This window comes from Arachis hypogaea, chromosome 13, assembly GCF_003086295.3.
Source record: "Arachis hypogaea cultivar Tifrunner chromosome 13, arahy.Tifrunner.gnm2.J5K5, whole genome shotgun sequence".
NCBI lineage: Eukaryota > Viridiplantae > Streptophyta > Magnoliopsida > Fabales > Fabaceae > Arachis > Arachis hypogaea.
In genome coordinates, this window is record NC_092048.1 from 99,860,829 (window position 1) to 99,873,393 (window position 12,565).

At 39.4% G+C, this 12,565-nt stretch overlaps 1 non-coding gene across 1 annotated transcript; it reads left to right on the forward strand.

Moving 5' to 3' along the window:
- The first annotated feature begins 9,120 nt into the window (after positions 1–9,120).
- Positions 9,121–9,224, forward strand: LOC112739870 (small nucleolar RNA R71). The gene has a single exon (XR_003170805.1). It is a non-coding gene; the product is annotated as a small nucleolar RNA R71 (small nucleolar RNA).
- Positions 9,225–12,565: the final 3,341 nt, after the last annotated feature.

Sequence of the window (12,565 nt, forward strand, 5' to 3'; positions counted from 1 at the left end):
GGGAAGAGCTCGTTAACACTTGTATCATTTTCTCCACCTTGATCATGAGGGATTCTAGATAAGTGATCTGCCACCTTGTTCTCCACTCCCTTCTTGTCTCTGATTTCAATATCGAATTCCTGCAACAGTAAGATCCACCTTATTAGTCTTGGCTTCGATTCTTGCTTGGCAAAAAAATATTTAAGTGCTGTGTGATCTGTAAAAACGATCACTTTAGCACCAATGAGGTATGATCTAAATTTGTCAAATGCAAAAACTATTGCTAGCAACTCCTTTTCAGTAGTGGTATAATTTCTTTGAGTTTCATTAAGGACTTTGCTAGCATAGTATATCACACGAACTAGGTTATCTTTCCTTTGTCCTAACACTGCCCCAACTACAAAATCAGATGCATCGCACATCAATTCAAATGGTAGGTTCCAATCAGGTGGGGAAATGATAGGAGCAAAGGATAACCTCATTTTCAAATGTGCAAATGCTAGCATGCAGGTTTCATCAAAGATGAATGGTGTATCAGATACGAGGAGATTGCTTAAGGGCTTGGCTATCTTTGAAAAATCTTTAATAAATCTTCTGTAAAAACCAGCATGCCCTAAAAAACTTCTAATTGCCTTGACATCACTGGGTGGGGGTAGTTTTTCAATAAGTTCCACTTTAGCTCTATCAACCTCAATGCCTTGGTGAGAGACTTTGTGACCAAGGACTATTCCCCCTGTCACCATGAAGTGGCATTTTTCCCAGTTCAAGACCAAATTGGTCTATTGGCACCTTTTCAATACCAAGGCGAGGTGATGTAGGCAACTAGGAAAAGAATCTCTGAATACCGAGAAATCATCCATAAAAACTTCAATGAATTTTTCTATCATATTTGAAAAGATAGAAAGCATGCAGCGTTGGAAAGTTGCAGGGGCATTACATAACCCAAATGGCATGCGCCTATAGTCTGATGCGCATAAACTTGTTATGCCACGATTTAGGAAATTGCACGATCGGCAAAATTCCTTCCGGCAAGTGCACCGGTTATCGTCAAGTAAAAACTCACAATAGAGTGAGGTCGAATCCCACAAGGATTGGTTGAGTGAGCAATTCGGATTAGAAGTGTGTTCTAGTTGAGCGAAATCAAAATTTAGATGAGAATTGCGGAATGTAAAATTGGCGGGAAACGTAAATGACAAGAAATTGAAATGGCGGAATCTTAAATTGCATGAAGTAAAGAGCAGAAGCTAAATTGCTGAAATTAAAAGGGAATGGGGGTGATTGCATGAATTTAATTGCAGAATGTAAAGAGAAAGTGGAAATCAGAAATGGGGAATTCATTGGGTTATAGGAGATATTGAGATCTCCGAATCAAAACATGTTTATCTCTTCCTCAACCAATGCGTTCATTGAATTTTGCTTGGCAATCTTATATGATTGGATCCCAATCCCTTGGCTCACCAATTCTCTCTAAAAACAAACAAATTCCCAATCCCTTGGTTTAAATGTTCATAAGAAGAGATGATGCTCGATCACTGATTATACCACACAGTTTCATGAACCACAATTTGGTAGGATTACATGTCACAATATCCATCCAAACCCCAATCCAATTCACTGTGAGAAAGCTTCTCTAGCATGAATCCTCCATTCCTTTCCCAAGGTTCCGAAGGATTCCAATTATGGGTAGTTTCTTTCCCAAGACAACTACCCAATAGAATTAGATCGAGAAGCTTTCTAACAAAATTCAAGAGAAAAGATTGAAGAAGAAGATAAACTATTATTGATTCATTGAATTACAATAGAGCTCCCTAACCCAATGAAAGGGGGTTTAGTGAGTCATAGCTCTGAATTCAATTACAAAGATATGAAAACTAGCCAAAAATGAAAAGGTAAAAATCTTTCCTAACTTAAATTCTATCCTATTTATACACTTTCTATATTGAGCTTCTGTTGTGTTTCTTGGGCTTTGAGGCCTCTCCCTGCTTTCCTTTTGCCTTGGGTTTATGATCCATAATCTTGATGAGGCTGTTGATCCAAATTCTGTAACATTCATTGAGCCAACTTAGTGATAATCAAATAATGACACATGACTCAATAAATTGAAATTTCAGACTCATCAATCCTTCAGGCCCAATCCCATAAACCATGATATTCAATTGGGTTTCATACCAGAGTAAGTTTAAGTTAATGTTTGTGCTCAAATACTAACTTAAACCACAATATTTTTGGCCCAGAAACCTTTTCCAAGAGTGGCGTTTAAGTTGCAGTTTAAGCTTAAACTGCAGCTTAAACGCCAGACACTTCCAGTGATGCCTTTTGTGGAAGCACGTTTAAGCTTCAGTTTAAGGTTAAACTGAAGCTTAAACGTGGAAATGGAAGAAGGCAGCCCTGGAGGGTGACTTAGTCGAACACGTTTAAGCTTCAGTTTAAGGTTAAACTGAAGCTTAAACGTGGAGATAGGAAAGGCAGCCCTGGAGGTCGAACACGTTTAAGCTCCAGTTTAAGGTTAAACTGGAGCTTAAACGTGGAGATAGAGAAAGCCATCTGGGAGGTCGAACACGTTTAAGCTCCAGTTTAAGGTTAAACTGGAGCTTAAACGTGGAAGCTGAGAAAGGTAGCCCTGGAGGTGTCGAACACGTTTAAGCTCCAGTTTAAGGTTAAACTGGAGCTTAAACGTGGAAATGGAAAAAGCAACCCTGGAGGAGAAAACTTGGTCGAACACGTTTAAGCTCCAGTTTAAGGTTAAACTGGAGCTTAAACGTGGAAATGGCTCCCTGGTGCATTTCCCATTTCTGGCTTTTAACCTCCAGTTTAAGGTTAAACTGGAGGTTAAACGTGGAAATGCTTCCTGAGTGGCATTCTCATTCTGGCGTTTAACCTCCAGTTTAAGGTTAAACTGGAGGTTAAACGTGGAAATGCTTCTTTGGTGAAACTTTCATTCTGGCGTTTAACCTCCAGTTTAAGGTTAAACTGGAGGTTAAACTTCAGTTTCAGCATTTCTTAGCCTTCATGATTCTGGCGTTTAAGCTCCAGTTTAAGCTTAAACTGGAACTTAAACTCCACATGTGATATTCAAGCTTCCTTTATTGATTTTGTTGCTTCCTTGCCTAGCCTCTTCTTCCCTGAAATCATCCAAACAATTTCATCAAAGTCTTGCAAAATTTCATGAGAATTCTTCCATTCATAGCATTCAAGTAATATAACTAAAACTCATGGAATTTGCATCAAAATCATACTGTTTGGATGGTTCATTGCTTTGTTATTCATTTAACCATTCTTGGTTACTTTAAGCTCAAGAAAATGCATAAAACAACTAAAACTAACAGAAAAATGCTAGTGAAACTAGCCTAAGATGCCTTGGCATCACAACACCAAACTTAATACTTGCTTGTCCCTAAGCAAGTCCTGAGTTATTTGAGAAGAAAGTATGAAACAGAAAGCAATTACATTGGCTATATTAGCAAGCATTTGAAGTTCATCAGAAGGGTTTTATGCAGAAAGTTGCAGCATCACTTTTTCATTCTTATCAGGTAAGATTATCACTTTTTCATTGCATCCATCAAACACTGCTATGGCCTCTTGTTATTCTTATGTCCTTGGCACTTTTCTCTTCTTTGTTTTTCTTTTCTTTTTCTTAGAGCTCCTTTGCTCCTTGTTTACTTAGTGTCATGTGTTGCACAAGCCTTTGGCATTTTCTTTTTCTTATCAGTGCACTACACATATCCACTCCAGGCATTTTAGTTCACATTTCTTCTTGAGACATTGGTGCCCAGCACCTCTTTGTGTGACTAAATGTTTTGTATTTAGGTTGCTCTTGATAATGGACTTTTGGTTGATAATCCCGGGATAGTTAACCCAAGTTACCAAGTGTTGAAACACTCCTCAGAACCTATTCATCCAAGCATATCCTTAATACATAAGCACCACAGGCATTTGTCTCAGAAGTTCAAACCATTGGTGCCTAGCTTATTTTCTCAATTTTTTTTTTGCTTTTTGGTTGCCCTTTTTCAGTGGCTTTTTCTTCTTCTTTTTCTTTCTTTTTCATGGCCAAAGACATTTATTCATCAAGATCCATAGACAGTTTTCAATTTCTACACAAAAAATGATAATTCTACACTCTATTTCCAGTGATCTGACTAAACAATCAAGCATGCATACCACCACTTAATTTTACTTGATTTGTCACTAATTGAGCCAAGTTACTTTTGTTCAAACTTTTCTTTTATTTATTTTTTTTTTTGAAACAGAACAAGCATGGCAAGCATTTGTTTAAGAAGGTGAAGTTATATCCAAACATCTAGGCATTCACTTTATTCAAAGCAATAAACAGACAAACATACTAGAAACTTCACATTAAAAACTTAAATGACTTATAATGAAAGAAAGCTCATAAAGACAATTCACCAATTATCATTTGATTATTAAGGAACGAGACCACCTCTCATTTATTGCTTGGTTCTTCTTGATTCTTGGGATCCTGCTTCTTCTTGCTTCCTACCCCTTTTTGACCACTTGTACTTCCTTTGTCTTTTCTTATGAGCTTTTTCCAGAATCCAGCCTTTTTCATTGTTTCTTCCACTCCTTTTTCAAGGATCATTGCCTTGTTTATTTCTCCTTCTTTCCTCCCTTTGAAATACTCATCAAAAGCTGGGAATGCTGGGTCCATCTTGTGTAAATGTTCCCCTATGTAGTTAAGCTTGATTTGCGAACTGATGTTGTAATCAGCTTGAACTGAGTATCTTGCATTCTGTAAAGTGGTGGCTTCCTTGATTGCCAAGACATTGGCATCTTGGTGTTGGCATATGTGGCTGAAGGATTCCTGTAATTGTAAATTTTTTTCCCTTTGCAGATCTAAGAATCTTGATTCAAAGTTCCTTTGCATATCCATCATTTTTAGGTGAAAGTCCTCTTGTCTCTCCTGAGACCTCATGTATTGTTGAGACATTCCTTCTATGATTTCCTGCATTCTGCTCATATCCATGGGGTCTCTGGGAATTTGTTGTCTTCTTTCTGGAATTCCTTGCTCTTCTTGCTCTTCTTCTCCGTCCTCTCCTTCTTGTCCTTCTTGCTCTGCTTCTTGCTCTGCTTCTGCTTGTTGCCCTTCTTCATTTCTTCTTTTTGTATGTCTTGGAGCAATTGGGCCAAGAGTCATTCTGTACGCAGTTATGGCCATTCCAGGATGTAGCCAATTAGGTCTTTCATCTTCAAGTGGTACTTGGGCATCGATGCATAGTCTAATGATGGTGCTAGGGAAGTGGAGCCAGGATTCAGGGTCACTTTTCTCACTAAGCTCTTGTATCTGTTCAGCAATGAGTTTATGAACTTTAATCTCCCCTCCCACCATTATGCAATGTAGCAAGATGGCTCTTTTAGGGACTATTTCTGAAGAGTTTGCAGTGGGTAGGATGGATCTCCTAACTATTGCATACCACCCTTTAGCTTCCGGTGTTAGGTCTCCCCTTCTCAAGACTCTTGGAGCCCCTCTTGTTTTTCTTACCCATTCAGCTCTGATGGCACAAAGGTCTTCAGCAATAGTTGTATAGTCAGGTTCTCCTATCATCCTTTCTTCATAACTTGCTTGGCTGAAATGTATGTTTTTCAGGCCAAGAGTTTTCATGATTGCTTTGGGACTGAAGTCACCTTCCACCCCTCTCACATAGCTTTTGTGTGTGGGTTTCTTGGTTGAGTCTTCCCTCACTGCATTTGCATAGAACTCCTTCACCAAGTTGATGTTGATTTTAGTGATTGGCTTAGTCAGGAGCTCCCACTTCCTCTTTTTGATCTTCTCCCAAACACCTGGGAACTCATCCTTTTCAAGGTCAAAGGGAACCTCAGCTAGTACCCTTTTAGGTCTCATCCATTCAGCTTGAATTTCATGGAAAACTGATTTGTATCTCCATGCATCGAATTCCCTGTTCTCCTCCATTGGTTGCTTGTCTTTTCTTCTTTTGTGGCTAGATGAGGCTGCCATTGGTTCTTTAGTTTTGGTAAGTGACAAGCTAAAGTTGACAAGGAGAAGCAAGAAGTGTTGTTGGAGGTGTGGTGAGGTTGTTTTCGGCAAAAGATAGTTATGCTATGATGAAAGAAAATGTGCATGAAGGAGATTTGGTGGTGTGGAACTCGTTCCTCAAGTGGTTCTTTATAGTGCCCGTAAGTGAAAAATGGACGGCTAGGGTGGTTTGTGAAGGGTGGCTTGATGGTAAATATATGAATTAGGGAGAAGGACGAATTGCTTTTCATTTTCTTGGAAGTATTCTGGGTGCATTAGGTTGTACATGTAGCTATCTTTTCTTGCAGAACTTCCTTTTCCCATGTGTTAGTTTCAAAGACTTGTGAACTTTCTTTTTGACCAAGCACCGTACCTCCCTTTGTCTTTTTCCTCCATTTTTGTCTTTTCTTTTGTACCTGCACAAACAAACAAGTTTGCTATCATTTTTCGGTCCATGTGAATGATGAATAGTACTTGCACATGTAAATCAATGATTGACTTCATGAGCTTATAGCCGTGACTTTTATATGTATGCACACTTATTACTGGACACCAAACTTAGTGTTTGGTAAAGTCTCCTGATGACATGAAATCCATATTGGTTGTCCTTAATGAATGTGCATAATTCTAATAAATCATAGTCACTTTGGCTCTTTGATTCTAAACAAATTTACTACCCTAAGTAATTGAAACCAAAGTATTAAAACATGCGAATGGTATACTTGTCATGAATTTCGAAATCCAGAGGAACTTCTTGCTTTTCATGAACCGTGTTCAAAGAGGAACACCAAACTTAATGTTTGGTTGTGCACTTTGAATGAAAAATTGAATGCATTTTGAATAAAATTTGGGGTGCCTTCAGGCACACCAAACTTAGAGACAAATTGTATTTTACATGCAATGTTTAGTGCACTCTTTCAGCAGTTGTCCTGAGGATTCAAGTTCATGCATAAGAAACCATGCTTTATTAAATGCACAACAAAACAAAAAAAGTAAGGATATTAAAACATGGGTTGCCTCCCATGAAGCGCTTCTTTAACGTCACTAGCTTGACGGTTGTCCCTTGTTAGAGTGGATTGTAGTGCTTGACGTCTTCTCCTCTCACTATGAAAACGTCCCCACTTGATTCCTTCATGACCTCTAAATGTTCCATAGAAAGAACTTTCCTGATTGTGAACACTTGAGGGAGCTGGGAAGGAATGGTTTTGAGGCCAGGTGGGATTGGCAGATAGTGACTTGATATCACTTTATCTCCCGGAGAAAAACCTTCAGTGGGAATTTTCTTGTTTCTCCACCCTCTTGGCAATTTCCCTATCATTCTTCCCTTTCTCTTGAGAATTTCTTCATTGACCCTTATGCCAGGAGGATCCTTCTGATCTGTTTCCATTGATTCTTGTGGCTTTAACTCTTGCAACTCTTGTTTGCCTTCCAAGGACTGTTTTAGAGTTTCAGCTACTGGATTACTTTCCTCCAAACACAGATGGCTACTATCATCCTTAGGCTTTTCAGGTTCTGGTTCAGGCTCAGATGCAGGTTTGAAAACTTTGAAAATGAGCTGTTCATCATGTATTCTCAGAATTAGCTCTCCTTGTTCTACATCTATGAGCGCTCTAGTAGTGGCTAGAAATGGTCTGCCCAGAATGATAGGGTGTAAGTAGCTTTCCTCCATCTCCAAAATGACAAAGTCTGTGGGGAAGTAATAATCCCCCACTTTCACCAGCACATTCTCAACTACCCCTTCAGCTTGCTTCTGAGTTTTGTCAGCCAGTTGTATGATTACATCAGTGGATCTCACCTCATTCAGTTGTAGCCTCTTCATAAGAGTTAGAGGCATCACATTTATGCTAGCTCCTAGATCACAGAATCCTCTGTCAATTTTTGTTTCCCCTATGATGCAAGGGATATGAAAACTTCGTGGGTCTGTTTTCTTAGAGACTGTGTCCTTCTTGATGAGGGCACTGCATTCTTTGTTCATTGTTACCGTTTGTCCTCCCTTCAAAACTCTTTTCTTGCTCAACAATTCCTTTAAATACTTGATGTGTGTAGGCATTTGATGGAGAATCTCAAGAAAGGGAATATTGATATGGAGAGACTTAAATGTCTCTAAAAACCTTGAATAGGTTTTCCCTTTTTCACCTCCTCCTAACCTCTGAGGAAATGGTGCTTTTGGTTGGTATGTTTCCATCGTGCCTTTTTGCAGTCCCTTGGCTTGCTCAGTTTCACTTTCCTGCTTAGCTTCCTCCACACCTTCCTTCAAGATTTCTGGCTCCTGTTCTGAGGATCTGATTCCTTCTTCTTCTGAGACTTCTTTCAATATGGTGATGGCTTTGCATTCTTCCCATCTCACTCCCTTTTGTTCCCCTTTAGGATTCTTTTCTGTGTCACTAGGGAACACTGCAGTTGATTTGGGGGCCTGTTGAGATAGCTCTCCTACTTGAGACTCCATCCTCTTGAGTTTTTCACCATGGTTTCTTAAGGTAGATCTCACATCATCCCTGAAGCTTTTCAATTCAATTATGTCCTGACCCATGTGTGCCAGCACTCCTTCTATCCTGTTTAATTGATCTTGAAATTGTTGGTTCGGGTTAGGTTGGGTAGGTTGATTATTTTGGCCATGATATGGTGGTTGAGAGTAAGTGTTTTATGTGGCTTGGTATGATCTTTGGTTGGAGTTTTGGTATGTGGACTTGTTATGTTGGTTTTGCTGGTTTCCCCACCCAAAGTTTGGGTGATTTTTCCAGCCTGGGTTGTAAGTGTTGGAATGTGGATCATATGGTTGCCTTTGTTGATTTCCTACATAATTAGCCTCTTCCCAATCACCTCCTTCAGTACTTTCTTCCTCTTGATCTTGTGTGTGTATTGCAGCCACTTGTTTTGTTTCTAATTTCCTGGTGAGCTCTGCTAGTTGCTTGGCAAACACCTTGTTTTGGGCTAGAATTGTATCAACATGGTTCAGCTCCATGACTCCCTTAGTGTTGTGTCTCTCTGATGCATAGTAGTACTCATTCTCAGCCACTGTCTCAATCACTTCAATGGCTTCTTCCACAGTCTTTTTCCTGTTCAATGAACCTCCTGATGAATGGTCTACAGCCTTCCTTGATTCATAAGACAGTCCATCATAGAAAATATGCAATTGCACCCAGTCATGGAACATGTCTGGTGGGCATTTCCTTGTCAAATCCTTGAAACTCTCCCATGCCTCGTAGAGAGTTTCACCATCTTGTTGTCTAAAAGTCTGAACCTCAGATCGAAGCCTATTGACCTTTTGTGGGGGGTAGAAACGTGCCAGAAACTTGCTTTCCACCTCGTCCCAGGTTGTTAGGCTCCCCCTTGGGAATGATTCCAGCCACTTAGCTGCCTTGTCCCTAAGTGAAAATGGGAACAAAAGCAGTTTATAGGCATCTTCCTGGACTCCATTGGACTTCACAGTGTCGCAAATTCTCAGGAATTTTGTGAGATGTTGGTTTGGGTCTTCATTAGCACTTCCACCAAATGAACAATGATTCTCCACAAGTGATATTAGCTGTGGTTTGAGCTCAAAATTGTTGGCCTGAATGGGTGGTTTCTGGATGCTGCTACCACAATTCCCAGAGGTTGGGTTTATGTATGAACTAAGAACCCTCCTCTCAGGAATGGCATTGTTTCCATCAGCTCTCTCATGGTTGTGAACTTCTCTATCCATGTTGAGATCTAAAGCTTCCTCAAAATTGTCCTCAGATTCTCCTTCAGATTCCTCTTCTCCCAGTACTCTCTTCCCTCTTGCTTCCCTTCTAAGTCTATGAAGGGTCCTCTCTGGTTCGGTATATGGAGGAGTTGATGTCTCTCCTCTCCTACCTGTCATACAAGAACACAGCACAGGCAACAAACAAGTGAAATACTCTTGGTTAATAGAAGAGTACGGTTAGAGCAGTTGAGGAATTAATTCAAACAGTTAGTGAGTCAGTGAGTTAGTTGCTTGAATTTAAAGGCATAAAGAAAGAAAGCATGTAACAGAGTGCAGAAATTAAAATTCAACAAGTAACTTGTATTGAATTAATCAAAACAAAAAAAAATGCTCAATCTAGTTAACTTCCAATTTGAGAATTGTCAATCGAAAACCAATCCCCGGCAACGGCGCCATAAACTTGATGCGCATAAACTTGTTATGCCACGATTTAGGAAATTGCACGATCGGCAAAATTCCTTCCGGCAAGTGCACCGGTTATCGTCAAGTAAAAACTCACAATAGAGTGAGGTCGAATCCCACAAGGATTGGTTGAGTGAGCAATTCGGATTAGAAGTGTGTTCTAGTTGAGCGGAATCAAAATTTAGATGAGAATTGCGGAATGTAAAATTGGCGGGAAACGTAAATGACAAGAAATTGAAATGGCGGAATCTTAAATTGCATGAAGTAAAGAGCAGAAGCTAAATTGCTGAAATTAAAAGGGAATGGGGGTGATTGCATGAATTTAATTGCAGAATGTAAAGAGAAAGTGGAAATCAGAAATGGGGAATTCATTGGGTTATAGGAGATATTGAGATCTCCGAATCAAAACATGTTTATCTCTTCCTCAACCAATGCGTTCATTGAATTTTGCTTGGCAATCTTATATGATTGGATCCCAATCCCTTGGCTCACCAATTCTCTCTAAAAACAAACAAATTCCCAATCCCTTGGTTTAAATGTTCATAAGAAGAGATGATGCTCGATCACTGATTATACCACACAGTTTCATGAACCACAATTTGGTAGGATTACATGTCACAATATCCATCCAAACCCCAATCCAATTCACTGTGAGAAAGCTTCTCTAGCATGAATCCTCCATTCCTTTCCCAAGGTTCCGAAGGATTCCAATTATGGGTAGTTTCTTTCCCAAGACAACTACCCAATGGAATTAGATCGAGAAGCTTTCTAACAAAATTCAAGAGAAAAGATTGAAGAAGAAGATAAACTATTATTGATTCATTGAATTACAATAGAGCTCCCTAACCCAATGAAAGGGGGTTTAGTGAGTCATAGCTTTGAATTCAATTACAAAGATATGAAAACTAGCCAAAAATGAAAAGGTAAAAATCTTTCCTAACTTAAATTCTATCCTATTTATACACTTTCTATATTGAGCTTCTGTTGTGTTTCTTGGGCTTTGAGGCCTCTCCCTGCTTTCCTTTTGCCTTGGGTTTATGATCCATAATCTTGATGAGGCTGTTGATCCAAATTCTGTAACATTCATTGAGCCAACTTAGTGATAATCAAATAATGACACATGACTCAATAAATTGAAATTTCAGACTCATCAATCCTTCAGGCCCAATCCCATAAACCATGATATTCAATTGGGTTTCATACCAGAGTAAGTTTAAGTTAATGTTTGTGCTCAAATACTAACTTAAACCGCAATATTTTTGGCCCAGAAACCTTTTCCAAGAGTGGCGTTACTGCAGCTTAAACGCCAGACACTTCCAGTGATGCCTTTTGTGGAAGCACGTTTAAGCTTCAGTTTAAGGTTAAACTGAAGCTTAAACGTGGAAATGGAAGAAGGCAGCCCTGGAGGGTGACTTAGTCGAACACGTTTAAGCTTCAGTTTAAGGTTAAACTGAAGCTTAAACGTGGAGATAGGAAAGGAAGCCCTGGAGGTCGAACACGTTTAAGCTCCAGTTTAAGGTTAAACTGGAGCTTAAACGTGGAGATAGAGAAAGCCATCTGGGAGGTCGAACACGTTTAAGCTCCAGTTTAAGGTTAAACTGGAGCTTAAACGTGGAAGCTGAGAAAGGTAGCCCTGGAGGTGTCGAACACGTTTAAGCTCCAGTTTAAGGTTAAACTGGAGCTTAAACGTGGAAATGGAAAAAGCAACCCTGGAGGAGAAAACTTGGTCGAACACGTTTAAGCTCCAGTTTAAGGTTAAACTGGAGCTTAAACGTGGAAATGGTTCCCTGGTGCATTTCCCATTTCTGGCGTTTAACCTCCAGTTTAAGGTTAAACTGGAGGTTAAACGTGGAAATGCTTCCTGAGTGGCATTCTTATTCTGGCGTTTAACCTCCAGTTTAAGGTTAAACTGGAGGTTAAACGTGGAAATGCTTCTTTGGTGAAACTTTCATTCTGGCGTTTAACCTCCAGTTTAAGGTTAAACTGGAGGTTAAACTTCAGTTTCAGCATTTCTTAGCCTTCATGATTCTGGCGTTTAAGCTCCAGTTTAAGCTTAAACTGGAACTTAAACTCCACATGTGATATTCAAGCTTCCTTTATTGATTTTGTTGCTTCCTTGCCTAGCCTCTTCTTCCCTGAAATCATCCAAACAATTTCATCAAAGTCTTGCAAAATTTCATGAGAATTCTTCCATTCATAGCATTCAAGTAATATAACTAAAACTCATGGAATTTGCATCAAAATCATACTGTTTGGATGGTTCATTGCTTTGTTATTCATTTAACCATTCTTGGTTACTTTAAGCTCAAGAAAATGCATAAAACAACTAAAACTAACAGAAAAATGCTAGTGAAACTAGCCTAAGATGCCTTGGCATCATAGTCAAACACTCCATACGGACAGGTAAATGAGGTTTTCTCTTGGTCTCTTGGATCAACCACTATTTGGTTGTATCCTGAATAACCGTCGAG